Genomic DNA, 10798 nt, shown 5'->3' with positions numbered 1-10798 from the left:
AGGACCCCCTTCACCCCCACCCCAGCTCGCTTATAGACCCTATGGCCGCCGTGGAACGGGTGGGAAGAGGAGAGGGGCCTCCGCTCCCGTGAAAAAACGTCACAGGACGCAGGATTTCCTCCAGACAGCACCGATATAGAACGGGCAAAAATCCACCGCAGCGTCTTTGTGAGGCTAGGCCGTCATATTCTGGAGAAAAGGAGGCTGAGGGGAGACCTTATCGCTCTCTGCAACTGCCCGAAAGGAGGTTGTAGGGAGGTGGGTACTGGTCTCTTCTATCAAGTAACTAGAGATAGGATGAGAGGAAATGGCCTCAAGTTGCACCAGCGGAGGTTTAGATTGGATATTAGAAAAAATTTCTTTACTGAAAGGGTTTTCAGGCATTGGAACAGGCTGCCCAGGGAAGTGGTTGAGTCACTGTCCCTGGAGGTGTTCAAAAAACACATAGATGAGGTACTTCGGGCCATGGTTTAGTGGGCATGGTGGTGTTGGGTTGACAGTTGGACTCGATGATCTTAAAGGTCTTTTCCAACCTTAACGATTCTATGATAATACCAGTTCATCCCCACAGGAAGGACTCGGTTGAGCCCATGGGAGCCCAAGTCATTTATTCCATGCATTAGACACGTAATAGCACACTGCAGCGATGACGTACCTGAGATAAGAGTATCAGGCTGATAGAGAAAGGGGCCACATCTCACCTACTGGAATCCCCGAACACAAGAATCCTGCTCACGCGTGCCCCAGCTTGCCGGCGTTAACGCAGACATGCGGAGGGGATGCCTGCAAGGAAAAAACGCTTTGAAACCATTTTGCTTTAGAGCAACAGGGAAAGATCCACAAAACTTCTGACAGCACACATAAGGGCACCAGAGCTGTCTGGGAGATTTCAGGTGATCAAGAAGAATTCTATTACAGAATTAATACGTTCTGTAGTGGGTTTGGTTTGGGTGAAGGGTACTGTTTTCAGCCCTCAGGGCTCTTGTCAGTAGGATGTTGCCATGGTTCACCCTGCTGCTTGCCCCGCAAGGGAACCCAGACCCCGCTTAACACTATTACCTGCAATTATGGTCTGGCAAATCGGGGGTGTTAAAGTTAGAGCCGGCAAAATAATCAGGGTCCATTGAAGAGATTAGAAATGGTAGCGCAAGCTGTACTCTAAATTGACAGTCCAGCTGGCAGGTTCTGCGGGTGTTTCACTGACCAGCATCTCCAAGACACACAGGAATGAAAGAAAAGCAAACTAAAGTGGTAGAAACCGAGTAAGTAACTTTGAGCAGAATAAATGAGAAGTGACTATTTACAAACTGCAGAATCTATTCTGGAAACTTATCTTCTGCCAGGGGTTACCTGATGACAAACCGCCAGGGACAGCTTGAGAGCAAACCATCTTCAGATCATTATTTATTATGATATTTAACGAGACCTTGTAGTTGCAGTATGGAATTGAGAACCTCTTCTTCATTCTCATCTACTTCACCCACCAGATGTAATCAGACTTAGCACTTTTCATCTTCAAAGCACTTTGCAAACATTAACTCATTAATCCTTATGCCCCCTGTGAAGCAGTTAAGTATTATCCCTGTTTTACAGACCTCTTTATCTCCAAATCTGCTCATTAATTTTTAGTGTGCTCATCGCTTTAAACTGAGCTATCAAAGCAATAGAGAAATCGCAGCACAAAATACTTCTGAGCCTCATTTTCAGAGCTGCTGAGTACCTGGATATCCTACAGAAGCTCAGGATTCTGAAACCAGGTCTTGATGGGATGTAAATTATTGCTAGTGCTCAGATCAGATCATTTTCCTGAAGCTGGTTCTGCCCTGTTCCCGCAAGATGTCCCCATTTAATTGAAATGCCCGGCTGGCAAAAGTGGTCAGTGCCACGGACGTCCGTCAAGACACTTCCAGTTTTGGCAGAGTCCTTACACACTCACGACCTCATTGGCTTTAAGTGCAGATGGGGTGGAAAAACAGGCCCAGTTTATAGAGCTAGTGAATAATTCATACTTTGTAACAATAATTCTCTGTCTTCTCAGGGAGCGATGCAGAAGCGACACCATTCAAGAAACAGAACACGCTGTAATCAGATAACATTAATATCTATCTGGAAGGCAAATACAAACCTTTTTATGTTTACACCATGGTGAAGTTTCTTTCCTGTTAGTCACCATCTACTGTTAACTTCCAGGAGGGTGGCGAGGCAAACAATTTTCCTTGAACTCCATCCAGCCCTGCCAGGGAGCCTGCTGTCTGGCTCACTGCTCTTCTCCCAAAGGCCTTCTCTCGACAGTTGGTTTTGGAATCACAGCAGAAACAATTGTGCCTTCTGTCCGTGATGTTACAGAGCAGAATGAATTGATGCACACACTGAAATGAGATGTCATATTTTGAGAACAAATGAAGGGCATGGCAGAAAGCTCCTTTTTTTTTTTTTATGGCAGTCATTTGCCCAGCTTTGTGGAATCGGACTACAGTGGAATTTATTTTTTGTTATAGGTCAAATCATCCGATATGAGCGGCTGCCAGTAAAAACTGGGATTTCCTGCCACCTAACTTGCCTCTGCTCTATTTACTTTTTGCTTGCTTTGGGTGCACTTTCTGACTTTATCACTTATTCCCCAGCAGAAGACAGCGATCCAGTGGCATGCTGGGTCTCAAGGGCACCTTACCTGCTACTTTAGAGCAGCAAGCATCCCAGCAGTTGGGATGGGGCAGGAGGAAGATGAGGACCATGACACGTACATCTAAAACAGCAAAGCAAAGCCTTTCCCAGTCATCAGAGCCAACAGGACATTTTCAGCACCCGCTGATTTCGCAAGAGGAAACTCCACCTCGAGGTAGCGCTGAGGGCACAGCATCAGGAATTTGTCCTTAAGAGGCCAGGAGTTGAATGTTATAACCACCAGGCAGACTGATGAATGCAAGAGAGCAGTACCTATTGTAGTCAGAAGCCTGGAGCAGCTATGCTGGCAAAAAGATTAATTACTTCTGGGTGTGAGCTGGAACCGCACACCCAGCAGTCCTGAGGTTTTGGATACTCCCTTGCAAAGTGGGAAACGCTGCTCTCTCCCTGACTGCACTGAGGCAGGGATTCCGTTTCCTTTCTCCTAGTATTTTACCTTTGTTTTACCCACACTGGAATGGTCATTAGCATCAGTCACAGCTGAATACAAATACCACATATGTGACGCAAGAATCAAATGCATTCTCTCTGGTTCTGATGAAGTCCCTGCACAGCAAAAGCTTTACCTGTCTGTTAGACTGAACATCATCGGCCTGTCTGAGGAGGTCCGAGGTCAGTCCCTGGGACAGGGATGATGTTCCAGACTCCATTAACCACAAGACGCTGCCTTGTGCCTGCAAGCCCCCAGCTGAAATGAGAGCTGATGCCAGCACAGCTAGACCACCTTTTGGCCCCGGTGTTTTGTCCAAAGATGCTAAATCTGGCCTGGTTACTACACCCCTGCTATCATCATCATTATCAGCAAGAAATAAATATTTTTAAACACTGAATAAATATTGAGCTGGCAGCACCATCTCTGCCTCAGCTCTTGTGTGTTGTTCTTCCAGCCAGCCAGGGTGCCTGCAGCAGCTGCAGTGGAGCCTTTGGGATTACAGGGTGTTCCCAACATGGAGCTCTGCAGACACTGGCTGGGCCTCCTTGGTGGCTTGGTAAATATGTCAGAAAAGGCTGGTCTCAGCAGGCCTGTTGGAAACATCTGGCTTTAATTCTTCTTTAAAGCCATGACATTCATTTGGACACCAAACCACTTTCCTTTCATCTATCCGGAGGACTAACCCTGTGGCAAAGCAGCTGACTTTCTGCCTGCTACTACCCTGCATTATCCTGCAGGAAGAAAGAGGTCACAGAAGAGCCAGGGCCATGCTCTTCACAGGAGGAGAGATCTCGGGAGAGGGCGGCAACTCACAACTGACACTTTCCTGCTCTTCTCCCTCCCTAGAGTTCTTTTCAAGTTGTTTCAAGGCATACATTTCTCTGTCAACATGTCTCAAAGGGGCTCAGAGTCCAGCTTAGACCTGATTTCCCCCTTAATTCACTGGGCTGAGAACCCAAGCACTTGAGGAATAGATAGACGTGGCATGCTGTCCTGAGTAGGAAAGAGAGTGCCTTTGTGCTGGAGGGAGAGGCTGTCTATTTAGAAATCCATTAGCTGAGGAGGATGAAGGCTTTGTGGATGGGCTGGCACACTGGGAAGAAGCCTGGCAAATCAGGAACACAAGAAGAGGCGGAGGAGTTTCCTCAAAAGCTCTTGACCGATAATTCTGATATCAATAAATGACAACCCTAGCAAGGTGACAACGTTTTGAACTCTAAATGTGTTACTGTGCAGCAGAAGAGGCCTAAAGCAAGAACACTGGATGTTGGAAAGATCAGCTGCACCATCACATGATCCCATGACGCCTGTAACCACAGCAAAGTTTTATCCAAAGCCAGCTAGACTTTTGGCTCCGTTTCTAGGTCTGAGCTCAGCAGAGATTGTGCAGTTGCATTTTCACAAACTTCCATCGCTGCTGAAGTAAACGATTTGCTTTCCAGGCAAAACTAAGTCCCACCAGCACGGGATAGGTGCCTTGGGCAGCCTCTGAGCTGATGAGCAGCAATCACTGGGTCTTATTCCAACACACTTCAGTGCGAGGCAAACAGCACAGAGCTCCAGCTCCAAGAGGCAGCCAGGCAACAGCACTGAACAATCAATTTCCCATGTCAGACTCCGGCTACGCCCAAAGACTTGGCAGTGCTGGAGTGTGTATACTGTGGCAATAATATTAAATAAAACAGCTCTTCTCATCTGCCTACCCTCCTTCCCTGCTACCGGGCTGCTCTCTCAAAACTGCCACAGTTAAAAGGATTCACCTCTTTATTTAAAGCACCCATATAAAAGCAATCCATACAGGGAACAGCAAGACAACAGTCAGCCGCCCTATGAATTCACAGCCCATCGCCCAATACTGCCTGGAAGGAGCACGGGCCTGGCGTGTGGCACAAGCATGGCGCTGCTAACAGCTGAAGGAAATTCTTCTGCAGCTCAGGTGGGTCTTTTGGTACCCATGAGTTTCCCTTCTTGTTGCATCAAGATTACTTGTAGGCCAGCCAAGAAACATGCCAGGGTATCAAGTTATCAGGAGCTGATCTCCAAAGGCGTGGTGCAAGAAAGCTGAAGTATCCCTCTGCTGCCTTCTTGTTTCATCCAAGACAAAGACTTCCTGGCAGAGAGGAGGAGCAAGTGAATCATGCAGGAGAGAGCTGGAGCAGGAAATACAGCTGCCGGGCTGACTCAGCGTGGCTTTGCTCTTGAACCTTGAACAGATGGGCGCTGTGAAGGATGTTAACGTTTAACTCCACCAAAGTCACCCCTTTAGCAAAATGCATCTGAGAAATCAGCTTCTGGCAGGAGACATTTTGCTTTGCCAGGAGCTGTGCTGGTGACAGTACCTCAGCAGTCAGGTCTGCAGTTATGCCTTTCAAAAGGCAAAGTCCAAAGGGCCTCACAAATTCTGATAAGCTCCATGAAAGAGATGGATAAAACCAATGGCATTAATCAGTTCATCTCCCCAGCCCACACTTCACTGGCCACACCAACTACGGAAGATAGGCTGACACCATAAATAACGAAAAGCTCATCAGTTGTTTGGGAAATGCTGTTATCAAGGAGCATTGCAGAGCAGCATGCCTTTTTGTTCTCCTCTCTTTCTCCATGTCTCATTCTTCTTCCCAAGGGCATTTAAATCTTTACATGGCTGTCTCAGTAAGAACGAGCACATAATGCCTAACAGGCAGGGCTAGGACCCTAGACTTTAATCCCAGCTCTGGTACTTGTTGTTCAATAGCCATTTCAGATACCTGTTCCTCACTTCGCCCATTGTAAAGTAGGGATGGTGCTTCCTGAACTTCTAATAATGCAAGAGTCACCTAATGAGTGCTAATTAGAAAGAGCCAAAAACAAATCACTAGATTAGCAGCTATCAAATACTCACTTGTTAGAGGACTGCTTAGTGGAGCCTCTCAGGTGGGAACACAGGTTTACACACTCCAAAGGCTAGAACTCCAACCGCTGATGCCAAGAACAGCCATGAGCTGCCAGGAAAGGGCTCTACCAGAGCTATTCAACTGTTCTGGCTTTGTCCCACAGAGGACATACATCTTGCAGGGAATTTATTCATCCCTCCTATTTGTGGCCTTTGCAATAACCTGAAATGTGTACAAAAGGGAAGAAATCCATAACTGTGTTCATCAGGTAGATCCAATATCTTTCTCAGTCCCTGAGAGGGCTGAGTGAGAACCAATTCTGTAATTCAAATAAAAGAAGCAACTGTGAGTGTCCAAGAATGAAAGAGCTCACAGTAAGCAACCATGTGGTTAAAGTTACCCACAGACAAAAAGGGGCTTGCAACGACTGGGGGAGAGATCAGACTGTCCTGTCGGTACCGCTAGGAAATGGTGTTGCTGTACTGGGGGGAGGTTGGGATTCTTTCATCATGAAGTAACAGCAGCTTTTGCTTTACAAGCCTCCAATGTGTAGCACTATAATAAAGCATGCATCTGTGCTGAGACCTGAATTGTACCATATAGTCATCAGTGAACTGATGAAAAAGAGGTAAACAATTAAGTGTCAAAGTTGACTGATGATACAAAATTATTCAGGATATCCAAACTGACTGGAAAGAGCCAGAGAAGGATCTCACAATACCAAGTATGTGGGCATTCAAACTGCAGGCAAAACAAAATGCTAATGAATACGAAGATGCAGGGGCAAGGCAAGCCTAACTATAATTTGACAGTGATGGGGTCCAAGTTATCTATTCCCACTCAGGAAAGAGCTCAGGGAATCATTATGGGATATTCAACTCTGTATTCACTGATGGTTAGAAAACAAGAAGTATTTTTCAAAAGGAACACAACATTGGAAAAACCTGCACTAAAAAAACCCATGCTGATCTTGTAGGATACCATCACACATTTTTTATTGTACTTTACTCGCAGAGTTAAGGTTTGTTTTTCTTGGTCAAGGTGACACACATGCTATTCGAAGAAGCCATCCTGGAGTCCTAAACTGTCTGCCTCAATGAAAGCTTAGAAAGGGCTTCAGGACCTGACAGGGGCACTTGCACAGTAACTTAGGTTTACGAGATAGTAGGTCCTACCTTCTCGCTTTCTGGAGTAGTGGCTTTCCATAGGGTTTAAAGCTTCTGCTCTTCAGCCCTAAAGTCACCAAAACTAATACAGATCTGTGATGCCTCCTTAGTAAAGTTATGCCACGGTACTTTAATGATTGTTGTATTTTTCTGTTGCCTTGGCTTTACTGAAAAAAAAAAAAGAAAAAAAAAGAGGGGGGTTGGTGAATGTAAGGACTGACAGAGTACAATTGGAAATGGAAGTAAAATTCCAGTTTAATCACTGATTAAACAAACCAGTGGTGCTGTTGGGTGGGGTCACATGAAGTTCACTGGTTGGGTGGAGATATCAAAAACAAAAAAAAGCCATGTGGGTGCCTGAGTATTGTCCATACCACTGTGTGTTTCTTCAGCAGCTGCCTTACCCTATCTGCTAGTGCTGGGCCTCTTCTGTAGGAAGTTTGGCAGCCCCAACAATCAGAGAATCAGTCAGAGAATGCAGACTCCCTCAGGAAGCATTACTACACCAAAAGTGAGACACTTAGATGAAATATCAAAAAGGGAGGACTGAGAAGACACAAAATATTTCTTTGAATTCTCCTCTCTGGTATAAATCTACTAGTGGAGTTGCATTCTATTGCTGTAAGAGTAACACTAGGAAAGATGCCATCCCTTGAAAGAAACAAGCACCATAGATGTGTTAATAATTGCATCTGAGATTATTTTCCCAGAACAGGTTGCTCATATCTTATTGACTCATCACTCTTTATACCTGCAATTCACAACGACCTCTCACCAAACCACCAAAACACCAGAAAACAAATTTTAAGTCAATGCTGAGCTCAGAGCTGTCAGCTGCAAGTCAGGAAAGAGATCACGGCATTGTCCTTGACAGTTCTCTGAATCCACTGGCTCAGGGTGCAACGGCAGCCAAAAAGGCCAGCTGACTGTTGGCTGTTTTCAGGAAGGATACTGAGAGGAGGTCAAAGCTCTCGGTTTGCTTTTTTAGAAATCCTTGGTGTGCTCACATTTGGAGTGCAGTTCTGACCTCAACTGCCCAGGAAGAATGTGATGGAGTTACAGAGGGTCCAGAGGAGCAGAGGGATGAGCTGCCTTAATAAGGAGCAACCAGGAAGGCTGGGACGCTTCAATTTAGACAGAAGGTGGCTGAGAAGGATCTTGCTGAGGTTTACAAAGTCATGAAGGCGGTAGAACATGAATGCAGACTTGATATTCATGGAATCCTGCTATAAAAGAACAAGGATGCACATTTTGAAACCACAAGATTAGTTTAAAACAGAAGAAAGTCTTTTTTGACCTAAGTCTGGAACCTGGTGTCAGAGAAGACTATGGAGACAATATCACCAAGTTTGAAAGGGATTACATAAATTCACAAGCAACAGGTCCGAAAGTGACTGCTAAAAGGGCAAGGACACACCCTTTAACATCTCTACTATAGTCAGAATGCTGGAGAAGGAAATGGACAGCAGCAGGTACCCTGGCTCACATGCTTGCCCAAACAGCATCTCCTGTTGCCATCACTGGAGACAGGTTAGAGGTGTCATTGGTCTGACACAGGAGGATGTTTTTAACATTCTAAAATAAATCCCGAAAACTTTACACACAATTAATTAAGGCAACGCGGTATCTTCTAACTGCTACTCTCATCTGCCTGTCCAGCCCATCCTTGCCGTGGTGTGCAATGCCTCACGTTACAGTGTGGCCTCATTTAGACACTAATCCTACAGACAGATCCCTTTGCCACATGGAGCTCTCCTGAAACCAGCACAGCCAGACACTGCTGGGGAGAGGAAGCTGCACATGTGGCATAACCACAGAGGCTGCGGCTTTACACTATCTTTGATGCACAGTTTGACTTTTCTTCTACATTATTATTGACCACTGATTTTGATTAGCAATCTGTAAGCTGCTGTAACGTACTTAAGTAGTGAGATGCATCATTTTATCCTTGATACTTGGATAATTAAACTTACAGGCACTACTGCAGTTTATCTTGTATTCCCAACATCTCCAAAGAACTACTCCATCATATGTATTTAACTCCTAAAATGATCACTTCTGTAGGTATGTATTCATAGAGAAGGATGATGACTTCTCACTTTGAAAATCTTTGTTAAGTCTATTGAAATAATAATATTTTCTGTATAACCCTTAGTCAAAACAAATCACTACAGCATTTCTGCAGATGAGGCCGCACATTGGTAAAGCGGGAATGGCTTGCTAAAGTTGCCTAAATGCCCCATGGTGTTCCCATCACCTGAAAAAGGGGGGAAGCCAGTCCAGAGAGGTGCAAGCCTGTAGTGGTCCTGTGCTGTACTGGCCAGCCCCATGCTGATGTCTCAGACAGTCGACAGGAGCTGAAATGGCAGCAGATACCTCTACTTATGCAACTGAATCAAGCTTGAAATGTCCTGTTCACATAACCTAGATAAACATGCAATTTCCTGTACAAGTCATGCATTTAATAACAGCACATCTAAGTTTATCTGACATGCTCTAATAACAGTGTCGCATCTGCTCCACCTGGACATACCTCCAACCCTCCAGTACACAGATCACTATGCTGTTTAAGCTATGAAGCCTGTAATTTACGAAGTGTATGTATTTTCTGGGCCATAATTCAGGCTTTTTACTGGAATGAGTAAATTTCACATGTCAATGCTGAGATTGCTGTAAAAGTAATACCAGCATATTAATTTTAACTAGTCACTTCCTGTCTTAATGGTCAGGGGATCTGGTGAAGGCTCACAAGCTGCTCCACAAGCACAGAACAAGAAGGCTGGGAATTTGGGACAGCTCAAAGTAGATGTGAGCTGTGGGTATGACAAAGGCAATGTTAAATTCTTGGCCTGATTAGCAGCAGTGGGGAGACTGAACTATAGCACTAATTACATGCAGTTGTTTTTTGTTTAAACTCAGGAATCTGGTAGTTTACACATTATGAAGAATAACATGGAAAGAAAAAGAAAGAAACACCTAAAGCTATTCCTGAAAGTACACTGTTCAGATAAACATCTTGAGGAGCCACTGTGCTGGCTGGAGAGCGAGCACTCGTGCCATGCTAATGAAAATACACAAACTTTCCAGTATCTCAGGAATGCAGGTCATCTAGTTTGGCTACTGAAAACCCTTTTTCTCATTTTCAAACAAACAAGAGTCTACAGGGGACCCCAACGCCTAGGACAGGCACTCCCTCCTCTCAGCACACAGCCCTTTCTTACAACCTAGCACCTCCCAGACACCAGCGAATCACAGAGTGCAGGGTTGCTGCTAGAAGAGATGACAAGCCCCAGGGATGTTTCTAGAAGAGATGACAAGCCATAGCTCCGAAACCCCCTTCATTTCACCAGACCTGGGCAGAGCCTGCAGGCCCCCAACCCACCCTCATGGTGCTCGGGGCTGTACGTACCAACTGCCAGGACACAGCTGCACGGACGGCTGTCCAGAAGGGGAACCGGGAACCGCGGAAACCCCCCGTTCTCCCAACAACGGAGACCATCGAGCAACCACCCACACCCGCCACCCTCAGCACCGCTGGCAAAAAGGCGGGAAGCTACCACTGCGCAGGCGCGCAGGGAAGACCCTGTGATAGCCTGGCGCGGGGGGGGGGGGGGGGGGGGAGAAACGGGACGATGCGCATG

The 10798-nt window shown here is 45.8% G+C and overlaps 1 long non-coding RNA gene across 1 annotated transcript; it reads right to left on the bottom strand.

The window, feature by feature from the left end:
• Window positions 1-689: 689 nt before the first annotated feature.
• On the bottom strand, window positions 690-10678 carry LOC126046566 (uncharacterized). The gene is made up of 3 exons (XR_007508351.1): window positions 10567-10678; window positions 2126-2369; window positions 690-783 (listed from the first exon to the last, which is right to left on the bottom strand). It is a non-coding gene; the product is annotated as an uncharacterized LOC126046566 (long non-coding RNA).
• Window positions 10679-10798: the final 120 nt, after the last annotated feature.

This window comes from Accipiter gentilis, chromosome 16 (assembly GCF_929443795.1).
Source record: "Accipiter gentilis chromosome 16, bAccGen1.1, whole genome shotgun sequence".
NCBI classification, from domain to species: Eukaryota; Metazoa; Chordata; class Aves; order Accipitriformes; family Accipitridae; genus Astur; species Astur gentilis.
Note: the sequence above shows the minus strand (reverse complement) of the source record. Positions and strands in the feature narration are given on the sequence as shown.